Below are 18,817 nucleotides of genomic sequence, written 5' to 3' on the forward strand. Positions count from 1 at the left end.
ATGGGATTGGGTATTTAAGAAAATGACTTCACAACCGAGAGATTAATCTCCCAATGTGGTCACCAATTGTTTATGGGTGAAAACTATTTCTGCTGGTTTTGGTAATTTGGGGTGTGTGGATGAGAAATGAATCTAAACCCTAAACAAATGCACTGCACAGGAGTGCTTTCTGATTCGAGAGATCAATCTGTACAATTCTGGCCTATACCAAGAAATGGCTATTCCAGACTTGCTTCGGTCACAAAGTGAAGGAGATGGGGTTGATCTTAGGGAGGGAAGCGAAGAAGGTGTTGAGATCGTGAAGGTTTTGGTTGTTTTTGACTTGTATCAGAATACCGAACTGGCTTGCAATAATGTAAGCAAAGCCCTGTGTGTTTGAATACGTTGTATCAACAATTGGTTTCTGTCTTGTATGTGTGGAAATAGGGAGGAGAACCTATTTATACAAGTCATAAAGCACAACCCTCGTCTCTCGTGGGAAGTGGAGGAAGTGGAGTGATGGAGTAGTGGAGTCATGTTAGTGTCACACGATCAGTCTTTTCCCACTTCTCCCATCATCACTAACCGTCCATGTCTTCCTGACACATTCTTGTGATGGCGCGTTGCACGTTGCACGCTGTAAACCTCCAGACCAATACCCCAGTATGTATCCCCCAGTTTGTGACATGCTTGATGTCTCGATTGTGTGGATCGTGGGACCCACAGAAAGTAGCATTGGGTGCTAGGTTAAATAACTAAGTTATTTGGGAAATCGATATTTATGAAATATCGTGTGTATTCTATGCATGTAATGCATCGAATATATTCAATATCCATGAAGCCTCGCTGTTTTAAAGCTTATCGGAGTAAGGCGCGGATTACGCGTCTCAAAACAGCTGCACGCATAGCTACCTTCAAGTGATCGTTTGGAGGCTGCGTAGGCAAGCCCTCCCTTGGAAGATCACATGATGTGGTAGAGTGACGGATGGTGATCACCACGACACCTTATTGTCCAACTAACTCCTAGCCTGGGCTGCCTAACCAAGCTGGTAGAGTTGGACGGACGAGATGATATATGACGCTCATCTGCGACCGTTGATGAAGTTTTAGGGTTTTGAAGAGGTGTGCAAGCATCACTCTTCAGCTTGGTCGAATCCCAGCATGGGAAACGTTTTTGGTAGGACCGACTGGCATGCGTGTAGACGGCTTGCCGGTGTACATGTCTGTACCTCACTGTCCCATGAAGATGTGATCTAAGCCACTCAATTTGACAGGCAAAGAGGAGCGGCTGATATTTATTTGCAACAAAAATCCCATGTCGCAAATGAATGGGAATCCGCGCGTCATGCTCACTTTGGGTGCACAAACCGAGGTGTCCAGCCATGGACGGTCTTGGACGATCGGTCATGCATGTAGACGATCCCACGGTGATCATGTTGACATGTTAGGGCCCTTTTAAATCTACATCTACACCCTTCGTCCAAGCTTGCGAAGATGGACGCTCGTGATCAATTTGCGACACATGTAACATGCCGCAAACCCTAATTAGGTTTTTACACAGTTCACACCCGTGCAAATTCAACCAATCGGTTTTGCATGCAATGCTCCTCCTTTGGGGAGGACGATTGTGTGGGGCCCATGTTGGGCCGGTGGTGAACATGATAATACCTGTTCGACGGATATACGCCTGATCTAAGCCATCCAAACATACCGGTGAACTTGGATGGTCGTGATCGATTTAAGACCTTAGTGGAATTTCCCGCGACCTTTGAGCATCACGCCGGCCATACTTCGAGCAAACGCACGTTTCTCTATGGATAGGTCAGGAGATGGTCGACCAGGCAGGTAGAGAGGGGGCCCGCCGGTGTGCAGGATAAGCTTGTCTGACCGGTCATGGGATAATCCACGCCGTCCAATCATGCTGGCGAAGTTGGACGACCGTGGCTGGTTTTGAGACTGCCGTCGGTGGTCTTTCTCGTATGAGCTTCTTCCAATCTGCTTCATTTCAATTCGACCACCCTTTTCCAGGCTGGTATTTGGTGGATTTTGGGAGTATGGCATGTGTTCGACCGACCAGAGCATAAACGGGCCCACGGGTGGTCATTTTGGTGATAGCCTGCTCCTGCTGAGGATCGTCTAGGCTGGTTAAATCATGCGACCAATTTGCGTGTTCGTGATTGTTTCTGAGACTGATATGGACAGTCCAAATTCGAATATGCTCAATCGGGCTAATATAACACACCGAGAGATGTATGCTCAATCGGGTTAGTATAACACATCGAGAGATGTAGCCTGTACGGGTATTTCGTGCATGCCTCATTATTGACACTTGGAGATTCGTGTTACTCTGCTAAGATCACCACTCAGTCGTCATGCCGTACCAATAATGAGAGTTCTGTGGGAACAACACAGGAAATACAAGGATAATCGTGCATTAATTAATACTGCTATAAATTCACAGGGTATATGGGATTGTTGCTACATGCTCCAACCTGGATGAATTTTGTGTATTTAATTCACAGAATACTGGGATTGTTGTCACATGCTCCATTCTAGGTGAACTAGTAAAGCGAAGAAGTATTTATCACTTATCAGTGGCTTAATCCTTTGCAGGATGTCACCGCATAAATTTGGTTTTACAATTTTAGCCCTAAACTAAAATCCACCATCAACACTTGTATGGACAAAACTTAATATAATCGCATGTAGATCTAACTAAAGACCCTTGAACAATATGTATATATTTCTTTTTCTGAAACGGTCCGTGAAACTGATTGTGTAGAAGAGTACTTAGATGATCTCACAAATCAATTTTCAAGATCAATCTATTCGTATCCAAATAAAGAGGATCCGAATTCTGCCAAGTATGAAACTTGTTATCTATCTTTCAAGATACGAATTCTAAAAGAACGAGTCTCGTAATTGATCAGAATTCATATGGACTTATTTACTAAGATTGACTACGTACTACTTGTATTATTCTTATTATAAAGATAAAACAATATAATGCAGAAAAGTAAAAATACAAGACACTAGAAGTTTTGTTAACGAGGAAAACTGCGCCGGCAAAAAAAATATGGGACCTCGTCCAGATTTGAACACTAAACTGTATTAAGCCGCTACAGATACTAGCCTAATTCAGCCTCCAAGCAATTTAGCTGCAGTCGTGCGCTCCTTACGGTTTTTGAACCTCGCAATGCTTTATGCAATTAATTCCCTTACGTGACGTCCCTTACGACCTAAGAGTTGCTTCAACCTCAATGAAGATTTTAACAAATCCTATTTGATTTCCCTTTAGGTCGAATAAATCAAGGCTTGGAAATATGTTTGCAATAGATGAAGCTAGCAAACCTCATAAATCCGGAACACACTCAGTTATCTGAGAAGCCTGGATTATTAACCATCTCTCAGTGACAATCTTAAACAATCAATAAAGAAGAGTTTTAGATATCTATTTCGATGATCACATAGTCTGATACAAAGAGAACTTTGTGATTTTTATATGTTTCGTTCATAAAGGAGATTGACAAGAACCTTGACAAATAGAAAGAACAAGATCAGGATACACGAACTATCAAGGTACTTATACAATACATTTTTTTAAAGAGTTTAAATGTTTTTCTCTCACTAGCACCATCTTACCCCAAAAACAATTATATTTGGGAAACACTTTTAAGATATGGTAACAAATTTCAAATGCGATTTTTTTTCATATTGACGTTGCCAATTTGCACGACACTTTCTTTCCATATCAACATCAATAATGCAACTCTTCATGCCTCTATTGTCTTGCATTATCACAACAACATATAAGGCGACTTCCTTATTAATTGTAACGAAACGACCTGATAACCCAGTTGAATCATGATCATTGATGTCCACGGTTTGTTCATGATATTTCTAAAATTTATTTTCCCACATGAAGTTACCTTGTTGTTGTACACCATTGATACAATCTTGGATAAAATACACATAGTTACGATAGATACATTCATCTTCAATAATTGAAGCCCAAACGTTGGTATTTTTTCCTTGAGATTGAGGTTGATATTAAGAAGCCATATTACGGAAATTCAGAAATTATGAATTGTAGACATGGTGTAACTAGTTTATCGTGTTTTAGATTAGAAGAATAGTGAGAGATTAAGAATTCTAGAGAGATTTAAAAATTCTAGTGTGAGTTGAAATGAATTTGAAGTTGAGTATTTATATATGGTGGATTTATGACGGTTAGATAATGAACCATTAAGCGATGACCATAGTATCAAGGATATAGAGACTTGTTGGCGTTGTAATGACTAACGAGCGACATAGACATCACTTAGCCAGATATGTTTGCCATTGTGCCATGTCCATAGTGGATACAAAAGTGGGAAACTATGTTATATACCCTATGCATAGAAACCGGCCTAAGAGATTGCACAAAACTAACTAAGAGGGAGTATCTGATTCGCTTGTTGGTCAATGAAGATGGTTCTAAAGTTTCAATTACTAATTCTTCATCATGTGGTGTCATAATTGAATCTCTTTGAATCTTTAATATGAATTTCTGATTTAATCATAATTTTTTATCTTAATTTTTCTAGAGGTTGAAGATGATAGCGAGAGAGAAATTATGAATTTTACTTATAAAATTATGTCCTCTACTAGTTAATCATAAAATCCTAGATAATTTGAGGCTTACCATTTTCTTCACCCGCCTAGATGAGAGGGATAAGGAATGTCCAGAAAGGATGAGAGTACTAAGCCTCATTATTAAATCATAAAAACTTAAATCAAATCTATCAAATTTCACATTTTCAGGTACTTTTCTATGGACGCATTCATAAATTCAATTTATCCAAGATTTATGAATTTATCCAGAATCGGCTAAATGCTCACATTGGTCGATTCTATTATAACACTGCTCGGTCGAACTCACAAGTGTTGCTATCTCAAGCTTGTTTGTCAAGTTTAGTTGCCAAAACTATAAGTCTTGATTTCTACTCTACTTATAGCTAAGTCTCGGATTAGGATGGAATGTGCAGTTGAGCTTTAGACTTCACATTGTTCATCGATCTAAGACGAAGAACTACTAAGGGAGCTTGTGGAACTTCATCAAAAAAAGGTATGTGGATACTTGAACTCATCTATCACTCAAAAATATATTTTTACTCTATCTCTTATTTGAGAAAAAAGTCGTATACCTATATAGACTTCGATTATACGCATTTGATATTTCGAGCTGAGGTTAACTCGCTTACATATTCTCGAAATATGTTCCAGTAAGCTTTCGCTTTAACCAAGTTTATCTTATATTCTTGATGAAAGTCAAAAGATGATCATGTGAAAATCGCCTGGTAACATCTTATATGATTTTAGTGAGACAGTCATTTGGTGTAGGCTCGAAATGTTTCGTATTGATCATTTGATCACTTGAAAATTGCTTTGAAGCTAATAGTTTGTGTGAGACAGCTATTGTCGTCTTCTAAGAATGTTTCTATGATTGAAATAGGAGTTTAGAACAATTAACCATTGACTGGATATAACACAGTATGCGTACTTGTATGCTAACTGTTGCAAGTTATTCCAAGTCCGGGAACCATAGTATGCATACCCGTATGCGTACTGACGTAAGTTCAAATCCGGGAATTCAACTGAGTTTGGTGGTGTACGACAATATGTGTACCCGTTCGCATACTGGCGAACCCAGACCAAGCCCAGTTACTTAGGTATGCGTACCCTTTTGCATACTTGAGTGGGTTATGTTCTGAAATCGGTTTGTTCATGAACAAATACATTTATATAATGATGAATGCAATCTTTTGCAAATGTGGCTATAATGTTCATGAATTGATTCGAGTGAATCAAAATCGATTTTGCTTCAATTGTTTCTTGTATACTTTTATGAGAATATAAACAATTAAACAACTCTATTACTAGTTTCATTTGAGTCATTTGAACTAGTTGTGTTAAGATGAACAAGGTTGATATGAAAGTGTTCATATGGCTAACTTCGGTTAACTATTGTTGAGCAAACAAGGTGTACACGTTTAGGTACGGTTACCCATATCTAAATGAAGTCACTTTTCATTTGTGTATAACAAGCTAAGTTCGATCTAACAGTTAAAAGATATGGGGGCTATTTGGTAACCATTATTTTAATGGATTATCAGCTTATAATCCATTATGCAGATTATAGTGGGTTTTATATGCGTTTGATAACCATTATAATAATTGCTTGTTTTAATCAGAATTGAAGAAATCTATTATTTCCATAAACAAGAAAAAGTTGTTTTGAAAATTTATTATAATCAATTATATTTTTTAAGGAACTCAAATTGAATTTTTTCTTCTTATTTTCTCTAAACTATCAAGAGAGAGACAAAAAAACAACATAGGACTAAAAAAATGCCCTAGATCATTGTTCTTTCCTCCCCTTTTTAAGATCATCATTCTAAGATAATCAATTATCTGAAAAAAATGTTTGGAAAAATTTATGTTTAAAATGATTATATCAAAATCATTTATCAATTTATGATTATTTATAATCATAAATTTTACCAAACAAGGCCATTAGCTTGAGTCTAATCAGGTTTTCATCTAATGGTGAATATTGAATGCTTTGTTACCGAGATAACATTGATTGCAAACCCTGATTTGAAGACTATATAAGGGAGAACTTTAGCAACTGGGAAACCTAATTCCCACACCCCCGTGTGATACTAGTTGCGACTAGAGTCGATTCTCCTTTAACCTAGGTTTTTCCTAAAACCATTACAGGTTAACGACTTAAAGACTTCATTGGGATTCTTGGGATTCTGAAGCCAGGCCCAACTATTTTCTCTGTAATTGCGTGTTATGATCTTACTTTGTTCTATCGTATTGGGTACTATCTTCTCTAAGATTTGTTCGAGATTTAATCTCTGATAGGTAAGATAAAAATTGTGGCGGATCAGAGAATCTGGACTCCCAACGAACCGGATTTCAGCCCATAGCAAACTCCGACTCTCCGATGCGCCACTCAAGTAACCAGACTTTCAAATTCTTCTGAGCAACGCGAATTCAAATTGTTCACCCTGCATTACAAGCAAGCACACTTAGCATTGATTCTGCAATTATGAGAGACGACCAATTATCAAAATGAGAGACAGCCAGTTGCCAAAAATAATAGACGTATATGGCCATTTGCCAATTCTAACAATTAATATGGTCAGTTGCCATTTTTAACAATTAATGTGGCCAGTTGCCAACTACAATACAGCCAGTTGTCGTTTCTAACAATGACCAGTTGCCAAAAATGGGAGATGGCCAGTTGCCAACCCCAATAATTTATACGCGGCCAGTTGCCGATTCTAACAATGGCCAGTTGCCAAAAATGGGAGATGACCAATTGCCAACCCCAATATATAATTTATACGCGGCCAGTTGCCGATTCTAACAATGACCATTTATCAAAAATGGGAGATGGTCAGTTGCCAACCCCAATATATAATTTATATATATAATTTATACGCGGCCAGTTTGCAGATTCTAACAATCGTCAGTCGCCGAAAATGGGAAAAGGCCAGTTACCAACTCCAATAATTTATACGGCCAGTCGCCAAAAATGGAAGAAGGCCAGTTGCCAACTCCAATAATTTATACGGCCAGCTGACGAAAATGGAAGAAGGCCGGTTGCCAACTCCAATAATTTATACGGCCAGTTGCCGATGTCAAGGTTGCAACCATCTGATGGTATGGACTGCCAAAACAACAACCAACACTTTCAGATGATATGAACAACCATGTAGAATTGTGCTGAACCGCATAGCGGCTGCCTACGTACCCTCTCCGTTGCTCGAAGGGATCAAGCACGACCGTAGTTCGTCTTATATGTTTAGATAGTATGAACTACTTTCAATGGTAGCAACTACCTCTCATAATGGATAGTATGAATTGCATAGCAACAACTATCCCTAACTTCCCGCATCACCAATGGTATGATAATAAGTACTACTAGCAGGAGATAATTACCAACACTGAATAGAACCAACACATGAAGTACTGCATTTACATGGTCACAAAGATTGTATTTTTACACATTTAATTAGACACATGAACATATATTCTAGCAAGTTTAAGTGTATCTATGCATTAAGAAAAGTCTCACGGCTAAACTTCATCCATGAATCCCGAAATTAGAGTGCTGACAGCATATTCAAGACTAAAGACTATCTAAAAGACTTCATGCATTCAAAATGGAAGGAGCTGTACGTTCATTAGTATTTAACTTCCTTAAACAAATCAACTGGCTGTTGGCAGTATAAGAAAAGATTAAGAAAGACTACACTAGCTTAGAGATTCATTTTAATACTTAAATAGTCATCATCTAATTTAGCTATCATTCTACCAAGGATCTCCAGGAGACCAACAAAGATCGATGGCTCAACGATATTTAGTTTCTGAAATTTTAACCTTCCAACACATCTGCCATGGAACACATAAAAATCATCTACACAATAAATGGATGGAACCCACGGTACCTGAATAAGAAGTTAAATTCCATACAATTAGAGCAGGTGCACAACCAGTACGAAGGACCAGTAGCGATGGAGGGTCCACTACAGGATAACACGGCAATATATATAATTCCAAGAAAAACATCAACAAATAACTAATTATGTTTTCCAAACAACCCAGCCATTGCACATGTCAATCTAATAAAATTCATCCAGTATATATAAGTCGATTTCCAAAACATTTTTGAAATCCCGTAGTAGTATACTGCTTCTAAATTTCCCTTCGTACCATGACTCTTGTATTCCAACAGATTGAATATTCTCAAGCCATTATCAGTTGGATCCAATATTCTATATAAATGAACCATTAAGAAGTTTAACCTTCCCATACTATACAGAATAGACCAAATGACTCCCAGCACTTCATTCAAGATTACTAATTAAATAACCATTGGCTCATGCATAAATCTATCTTAGTTTACCACAAGATGGCCATAACCACAACATAAGCTTAGTTTTTTGAAACAACATAATCTTAGTTTATAATAAATTCTGTTAGCACCATTAGTCACGACGTGCAAATATATCTAAACTAGAACTGGTCTAGCCGATGAAACCAACAAAACGAAACAGAATTCACAGTCACGGATGCATTAATTTTCTGCAATAATAAACTTAGAGTTTACCGCACACTATTAGTTGATGTAGCTACTAGCCCTAGAGCCATGAAAATCCACACGAATATTATTAGGCATCTAAGAAACAAACTTCAATATTTGAGCATAATGGAAGTGAAACTTGCTGCACAAACTGTATGGTACAAAACAATACATTTATTTAGCATACTGATGATTTTCAAGAACCAAGTGATCAAATAAAATACTGCACCTGACCCAAGTGCTTACAAGTATATTCTTTAGCATAAATGTACTCATAGCGGTAACAACTTCAACTATGTACAGTAGCAAAGCATATAAATTTGAGTACACTTTACCGAACTTAACATACCCTTAGTTCTGAACTAGTTTGGGTTAAGTCAGAGATCTTCCTTTTCAGCTTTACCAAGGCTAAAATCGTTTAGAATGTATAGTAGTCATGTACAGAGGAAATAAATATTTATTGGAATCTCTAATGAGCCATAGATATAAGGCAATCTTAGTGACGCTATGGCTAGCTGACAAACATCTAACTAACCCCATTTGATTTAAGGTCAGTGAATTAGTTAAATTACTAAATCTTCATAATACAGATCCTAGCCTAGAAACGAGACTATCACATTTCTTTCAGGTGGTCGACCAAATAGTCGCACCGTAACAGAAGCTAAGACAACATTTTTCTTTTCAAAGTAGCCAAGAAGTGACAATGAACTGACCATTCCTTAGTCTCATTCCTTACTTGCAATTAGTGTCATTAATCTTTCATTTCTAGGTACGTGGAAAGTTCATGAACTGGTGACTCTTTTATTCATGTAAGCTAAAGTTTAATTTATAAAGTAAAATAACTAACTTTCTGACCATTCGATCAAGCTCCATTCGACAACATTCACTACTTCCAATTTAAGGCATAAAGCAAGGGTATGTATTCTCTGTATCGGCACTAGCATGATACATAAATTTGCACAACTAAAATCCATTAAGAAACATACTTCTTTTCATTTCCAATGAAGTAAAAGAAGGGATAGTAACAACACCAAACAGTCTAGTGTAAACACGATTCAAAATGGTGATACTAAATTACACGGTACCAACACGCAGAGCTACTTAGCCAAGTTGTTGATCAAGGAACAACAACAAAGGCACCGTATGAGTAGCTTTGGCTAAAACATGCCAGCAAGAAATAAAGTACGCTACTGTACTGAACTTGAGCTATATAAAACAGAAGAAAACTATGTGTCTAAATAAGAGGACTTAACAGATGATAGTGATACTAAGTGAAACAGTGATCAAACTTTCATCATTATTTACAACAAGATAGACTCACAAAAATCTAGCTATGCTAACCCAATGAAATGAACAGAGGCCACAAACTTACTAACGGTGGCCATACAAACATATTAACAATCTTTCCACTTTCGGGAACCTTCAGGTATTATAATGTTGTACACTAAACAAAGTGTCGAATTTATAGAAGCAACGCCAGTACTCACACAACATACATCTGCACAATCATTAACCAAACCCAAAATCTTACCAAGGCATTTCATTAAACACCTCAACTAGATCAGTTCTTATAGCTTCAAAACAGATAAACTTTGCCAATTCAATCATATTGCAAAACATTATATACTGTGTGGATTCTACCTTTTCCATAAGATACACATACATATGCCAAAATCAAGTTTAGCCAAGCTATATCTTCAAACCAATGAGATATTTATCTCAATACTACTACATAACTAAAATTTTAATAAATCCACACAAACCCGCTTAAGTGTTTAACAAGATTTAGTCATTATTAACAGATCTTGGGGAAAAGGCCCAAATTAATATGAACCCTAATTTTATTCCGTTTACAACTTAAATTCAAAGGAGAAATCTACAAGAAAGATTTTATCAAACACACATATATATCCAGTGTGATACGCAGACCCTCCAAATGATAAAAATCACTTCAGTTGAGTGTGAAAATGATTACCTCAAATTGAGAACAGACGAACAAATTCCCTTACTCTGGTCTTAAGACCAATCAATACTAGAATCAGCAGCAAATCCATGCATCAAACTCATCAGTTTATCCTAGCAAAATTTCAGTTAAGTTCTAAATTTTATTTCTACCGCAGAGAGAGATGATGGAGGAGAAAAGAGAAAAGAAGAAGCAGAACGAGCCCCACAAGAATGAGTTCCACCCAATGTAGTCAATTTCGGACATCTCGGTCGGAATTCCGGCGGAATTTCTGTTTTCGGACCAACATAAAACGAAACACAACTTTTCCCGAGACGGAAAGTACCCGGAAAAGAACCGGAATTCCGGCCGAGATGAGGCGGAAATGAACCGGAATTCCGGCCGAGACAAGTTGAACCATATTAACTTTGTTTGATTGAACCATTTTTCACTTCGTGTTAACATTACTTCGTGTTAACTTCTCTTCGTGTTAACTACTAATTATGTAGCATATCCTTTATTTCATAATGGTCATCTGAATTCAAACCAGGAGAGCTTTATGCTCGGGCATTTCTGAGAAGCGAAGAGCCACATCCAGTGGAGGATGTAATTGACAACAGCAGGTTTGTCAAATTAGTCTCCATTGTAATTCATTGAATAATGTGTAATCTTAAGTATTATAGGGATCACTCTGCATATGAACTACGTCATATAGCTGTCCTATGTGTTTCAATTTTGTGTTTGAAGTTGGAACTTGAGACTCTTTGTCATTGGTCTGAAAATGGTTACCATAATTTATACTTGCATAGCAGCTGATTTTATTTTCATTGCTTTTCCAGGTACTTTGTTCTTCGCGTAGAAGAGAATATTGGTAAGAACTTATTTCCGGTGCATCAGTCATATTACAATTTATTATATATTCATTATCTATACTTGTAAATAAAAACATATGTAGAAATTATATATATAAAAGTTGGAACCGAGATTATACCGAGATTTGGAAACGGAATTTTCCCGAGACAACGTTGTACCAGTGTCTCGCTCGGAACCGAGACAAACCGGAACCGAGAAAACGAGGTGACCTATTTTTATATTTGGTGGAACTTCCACCAAATCTAAAAATAGGTCACCTCGTTTTCTCCGGTTTCTCCTTTACATGTGGACAGAAACGTGACAGGTGCCCACCTGCATGGGTCACTATTGTGGCACCCAAGCTTATGATCAAAGCTACCAGTTGCCTTCCAAGAACACATTTTGGTTTTGGGAAGACTCGTACTATTAGGTATTGACATTTATTCTTAAGGAAACCTAAAAAGAAATTCAAAAGATTTTTTTGGGTAGAGTTTTAGGCATTCACAATCTAAAATTTGGGTTAATAAATTTGGTTAAACCCGAGAAGTCACGGAGTGCTACAAAAGTAGTCACAAACATCTTCGTCTCATCGTTTGTGATTCCGCAATATATTGTTTCACTATCATACGATTAAGATTATTGTGAGGTGATTTATATTACTAGGCTGTTCTTCGGGAATATAAATCTGGCGTATCAATTGGTTCCTGTTCACTTTGATTTATCAAAAGACGGAACAAAATACGTAGTTATTTCTGTGGGAGACAGATTTATCTATTCAATTGATTTTTCTGTGTGAGACAGATTTGTTTATCAAGTCTTCGACTTTGGGTCGTAGAAGCTCTTAGTTGTGGGTGAGATCAGATAAGGGAATCAAGTGCGTAGAGTCCTGATGGGATTCAGAGGCGTAAGGAAAGAGATTGTACCTTGATTAGTGTGAGATTGGTTAGGGCTCAACTACACTCAAGTCCGAAGTTAACTTGCAGTAGGCTAGTGTCTGTAGCGGCTTAATACAGTATGGTGTTCAAATATGGACTAGGTCCTAGATTTTTCTGCATTTGCGGTTTCCTCGTTAACAAAATTTCTGGTGTCTGTGTTATTTCTTTTCCGCGTTATATTTGTTTATATAATTTAAATATCACAGGTTGTGCATAGTTCAATCAATTAGATAATCCAACCTTTAGTAGTTGATATAAATTGATTGACACTTGAACATTGGTCTTTGATAACGTTCAAGTTGTTTCTCATAATAATCAGGCTTACGGATTCTATCTGTTTGATTTGCTGATTACATTAAGAAACAAAGATACAACTCTTGGATATATTTTCATTGATTGAGTCTGACTGTCTAGTTGATTATCTTGGAATGATATTGGAGTTTGTCCATACAGATTTCTTAAACGAAATATTGGGTGTAGTTGTTAGACCCCCGCCTTTTCAATTGGTATTAGAGCAGGCAAACACGCTAAGATCTTATAAGTATGTGTTTGTAGAAATCTGATTATTATGGACGAGTCTATCTCTAGTAACGTACCAGTTCATAAATTACCAGATTATTCTGAAAGCTTGGATTCTCCTGAGAGAACTGTCACATCTAAGTCAATATCTAAACATTTTCTTGATGTAGAAACTGTTGATTGGGAAACACGCCTAGAAGAACAGTTGGATGAACTTTCTGATGAAGGTGATTCAAATATTGATAGAGATGTTGATGAGAAAGTCTCAGGGCATGTTAAGCTATTTAATTCGTTGGAAAAGAAGAAGATGAGAAATTCTCATGTCACACCTCTTCTGATTCTTCTATGTCGAGAAAACAAGAAATTGAAAAGGATTTACAGAGGTCTTTATGTTTGGAATCGCTCTTGCAAATCGATCCTCAAAGACTCTGAGGAAAATCTGAGTAGAAAGTCACTTGAATGTGATAATGTTTATCAAAAATACTTCTTGTTGGAAAAGAAACTGGCAGAAATTGATGCAAGGATTAACTCTCAGCAAGCAAGTTTTGATGACAGAAAAAGCTCTTATCTCGCTCGAGAAAAACTCCTTGAGGCTAATTTAGCAGCTACTCTTGATAAAATCAGGATGTTGGAAAATGACTTGAAAAAGTTCAACATTAGTTCAAGCAAATTAACCATTATGCTAGGAGCAAGTAAAAAATCATCGTGATACACGAGGATTGGGCTATAAGGGAATAAATGCTCCAAGTATTAGCAAAGAGGTAATATTTTTCAAGGCTAGTGATTCTTCTCAACAAAAGGTTTCCACTGATTACAAAAGTGAAATACCTTCACCGGCAGTTAAGGTTCGAAAGAGCAAAGTATATCAACCTCCAAATTAAGCACACACAGATCGAGGTAAGAACATTCCTTATGTTTGCCACTATTACGGAAATAAAGGTCACCTGGAAAGGAGATGTCGTTTCCGTATAAGGAATGGTAAACTTCATGATGTTCTTGTTTGGACATCACAAGAAATTATGAAACCAAGATCATATGTTAAGACTAATCCCCTTAACGTTACAGGTTGTAACTGTCCAACCTTTAGGCAAAGGAATCAATGCCATGATAAACCTATATTTGCCTATAAACATCATACGAATCCTCTTTCCAATCGTAATGGTTATCAAAAGGATAACTTCGTAAAGACGAAGACAAGATCCGATGCTCCCAATTGGAGAAAGACTAACTTGCAAAAGAATAGTCAATCCAATTCTCTTCCGAGAAATCTATAAGAGAGTAATGGGAAGAAGGTTCATATTGTTCCTAAACGCACTCAGAAGTGGGTACCAAAGAAAGCCAATGATGCTTTGAGTGTAAAAAAGGAATGATCCCCCAGAAAATTCCATGATTATGGAGAAGGCAGTATCGATCCATGATGTTGGAACTTAAATGATTATTTGGAAAAATGGATTTGGATGTGAAAGGTTCTAAAAGTGATCTCTTTCATGATAATGCAAAAGTGAAACAGAATAAGCCAAAAACTATAGATGGTGAAAAATACATAGTTACGGAAAAGTTTGTTTCAGTCACTTGTGGTGAGAAAGACATTGTTCACCTCAACACAACTTGATTGTGTTGTAAGTGCATCCTCTCCAAGGAATGCCTTGTTAAGCATACGGTGAGGGAAGCACGAGAATTGGGGCACACATATTGTGTTAGGTATGATATTGAATATTTGGTAAAGTCGCAGGATTCACGATAGGGTCCTTCTAAAAGGTATGTCTATAAACTTAAGAAAGATTTATGTTTTTATAATTTTCTTAGAGTACTTATAATGATCCATGTACCTTGCTTATCGTTCATTTCTACCTAACTTAATTTGTGTTTAAGGTTCTTAAATGTTTAGATTTGAAAATAGTAATTCCGGATGTTTGGACTTCATGGTACACATACCAGGTATGCATACCATTATTTAAAATCAAAATCCAGGGATTTTAGTTCGCAAACCCGTTTGCATACTGCTCCAGGTCACGAAAATTCGTTTGCAAACCGGTATACATACTGGTCTGTAGACGACGATATTCGGTAAACTTGTTTTTGGCTGTAACTTCTTCGTCTAAACTCGGAATGACCTCATTCTTTTTGCATTCTCTTCCTCTTTGAATTCTCTTCAAATTGGAGATGAGAATTTTTGAATTTGTATGAGTTAAGATTGTTCTTTGTCCCGTCTCTTGTTTTTCAGTGTTTTGCTTCGTTTCGTCGCACTTGGTCCACTTCTCTTGGACACTTGGATTCTTGGAGTAGTCCTCTTCAAAGCTCATTGGTAGCTTTTACAAGAATGATGTTGGTCAATCACAAAGAAGGAAGTTCAAGAATGGGCTGTAGTACGCATTATTATGGGATTCTTGAATGTTCACAATCATCTTTTGTGAACTATGGTGCATGGTCGTTAATGACTTTGTATGTTCTTCTTTGTTAAGAAAATATTTTTATACACCTTTGGTAGCTATTCTTGGTGTGAATATGTGCGAAAAAGATTGATTCTACCCTCTAAGAACAAATCATCTTGTTTGTGCATTACTAGTTTGTCTTGATGTCTAGGAAACTTCTTATGAGAATTTATTCTTGTGTTTTAAGAAGGATAACTAGGGTTTGGTATAACAATTATTGTGAGTAAACATAGCTATTGCCAACGATTTTCATCTTGCAATGTTTTTTAGATTTATTTATTTAAATTCTAAAGTTTATTTGGAAGATGATTTTGCAGTATTAATCTTTATTGGTTTTATATATTGCAAAAATAATTTTATGGGATATGTGTGTTTACGTATGTGAACTATGATTGTCCCATATATGTCAAAAGTTAAGTCTATTATATGTCATTATGAAAATATTGATGGAAAATAGAATAAACTTTTGATGACAAAGATTAAGTCTATAGTATCATTATGCAAATATTGATGAAAATAGAATGAATCTTTGTATATTCCGCAGTATTGATCTTTCCCTGATCCACTTCTATGGGAAAGTACTGTAAGGCTCCGTAAGTTTTCTTATTTTGAGCATTTCCGATTAAATTAATCATGGATTCTCTTGTGGTTAACTTAATTGAGTTTTCTGGATACAAATTCATGTTTCATGTAATTTGTTAATGTCCAAAGAAATCCTTCTTTCCTTGTGAAAGTTAGGTCGCTCTTGTTGTGCTTTCGGGAATGATATTTTATGGGGGAGAGTTATTAATTGAACTTGTGCTTAATTGTCAAATCTTTGTGGGGATGCGGCTGTGGAATATTGTAGGAGTTATCTTGTATCTTTATAAACTCCTTGATGAATACACTAAGTTTCGACTATGTAAAATCATCGAAACAAAGTTGATATGTTCTCTTTTAGTCATGAAGTATCTCTATGAGAATTACACTATGATCCCGCTAGTTTTCGTACCTTTGCCAATTTATATTGACAAAAAGGGGAGAATTATTGCGTAGTTCACACTATAAATAAATATGTTTTACGGATCATTATGTAAGGGGGAGTTGTTTTCATTGTGAGATGAAGTATTGACTAAGGGGGAGTGATACATATCACCATAGTATTGTTGTCAAAGTCGTGATGCAATTGGACTTTGATACTGTGTAATAATACTATGACATTGTATAACAATACGAAAACATCTTGTTTTTATTGTTTGAGGGTGAAAACAGTTTCTGCTGATTTTGGTAATTTCGGGTGTGGGTGATAAACGAGTCTAAACCCTAAACAATGTACTGCAAGGGAGTACTTTGATTCGAGAGATCAATCTGTACAAATCCGGCCTAAACCAAGAAATGGCCGTTCCAGACTTGCTTCGGTTACAAAGTGAAGGATAAGGGTTGGTCTTAGGGAGGGAAGCGAAGAGAGTGTTGAGACCAGAATAGTTGATTCTGGAAGAGTAGTTGTTTGACGACTTGTATCAGAAAGTGAAACGCTAGCAGATTGGGAAGCTAACAAGTGATTTCTGAGTGTGGTATGCTCCTGACCAAAACTTGTCTTTGGTGGAAATAGGTGAGACCTATTTATACAAGTCGCAACAAAACGTACCCTGGCCTCGTAAGAAGTGGAAACGGTTGAGTAATGGAAGAAAGCGGTAACGGGTAACGCCTGGAATTGATGTTTCCATAATGAAGAAAACGTTTCACCATTACTTCTTGTATTTACTAACCGCCTCACTCTTATGACACTTTCCTGTAACGGGCGTATTGCACGCCGCACGCTGTAAACCGCCAGACCAATACCCTGATGAGCATCCCCCAGTTTGTGACATGTTTTGATGTCTCGAGTATTTTCGTGGAAAACGTGTAGCATGTTGCTATTGTTTGGCAAGTTAAAATTGAGAGGCTTGCCGGTTCGGTGACGAACTTGTACGGCTGAGATTTGCATCTCAGAAGGAAGGGTAGCCGTTGATTGTTGCAACCCTCCGTTTGGCATCCAGCGGCATGGAGGCATGGCCGGCATGGCTTTGGCGTGGCCAAATTAGGGTTTTGGCACCGTGGCCAAGAGTTGGCACCGTATCCAAGAGATTGCCACAAGTCGTTTGGTGGCAAGTTTGTACGGCTGAGATCTGCATCTCAGGAAGAAGGGTAGCCGTTGATCATGGCTACCTTCCGTTTGGCAGCCAGTGGCATGGTTGCATGGCCGACATGGATTTGGCGTGAAGTGGAGCCGCTGGCAGTGTGCAGCTTGGAAAGGAAGCGCTTGCGGCTTGGAAGGGAAGTGCTTGCGGCTTGTAAGGGAAGCGGGAAGCTCTTGCTGCTTGGAAGGGAAGCGCTTGCGGCTTGGAAGGGAAGCGCTTGTGGCTGGGAAGGGAAGCGCTTGCGGCTCTGTCTAAATTAGGGTTTGGTATGCTAAAACCCTAATTAGCGCCCTTTACTAGAATCGCATTAGAATTCTCATAAGGGCTCGGATTTTGATGTTCCGCCCCTCCATTCTGCACGAAAAAAGAATTTTCTATCCCCTTACGCGGGAATATTTAGGTTTTGAACTCGTTCGGGAGGTGAAAACAGCCCGAAAGTAAAACTCAGGAAGAATTTAGGAGGGATGTCGGCAGCCAGCGACATGGTGGCATGGCCGGCATGGCTTTGGCGTGGCCAAATTAGGGTTTGGAACCGTGATCAAAGAATTGGAATTGTAGCCAACAGGTTGCCACAAGTCGTTTGGTTTGGTGGCGAGCTTGGACGGCTGAGATTTTCATCTCAGAAGGAAGGGTAGCCGTTGATTGTTGCAACCCTTCGTTTGGCAGCCAACGACATGGAGGCGTGGCCGGCATGGTTTTGGCATGTTTTAGGCGCAACCAAAATTAGGGTTTTTTTGGCATTGGGCCAGAAGTTTCCACGCGTTTGGTGGCGAACTTGTACGGCTAAGATTTGCATCTCAGAAGGAAGGGTGGTCGTTGATTGTTGCAACCCTTCGTTTGGCAGCCAGCGGCATGGAGAC

The sequence above is a fragment of the Papaver somniferum genome, chromosome 9 (genome assembly GCF_003573695.1).
Source record: "Papaver somniferum cultivar HN1 chromosome 9, ASM357369v1, whole genome shotgun sequence".
Taxonomy (NCBI): Eukaryota; Viridiplantae; Streptophyta; class Magnoliopsida; order Ranunculales; family Papaveraceae; genus Papaver; species Papaver somniferum.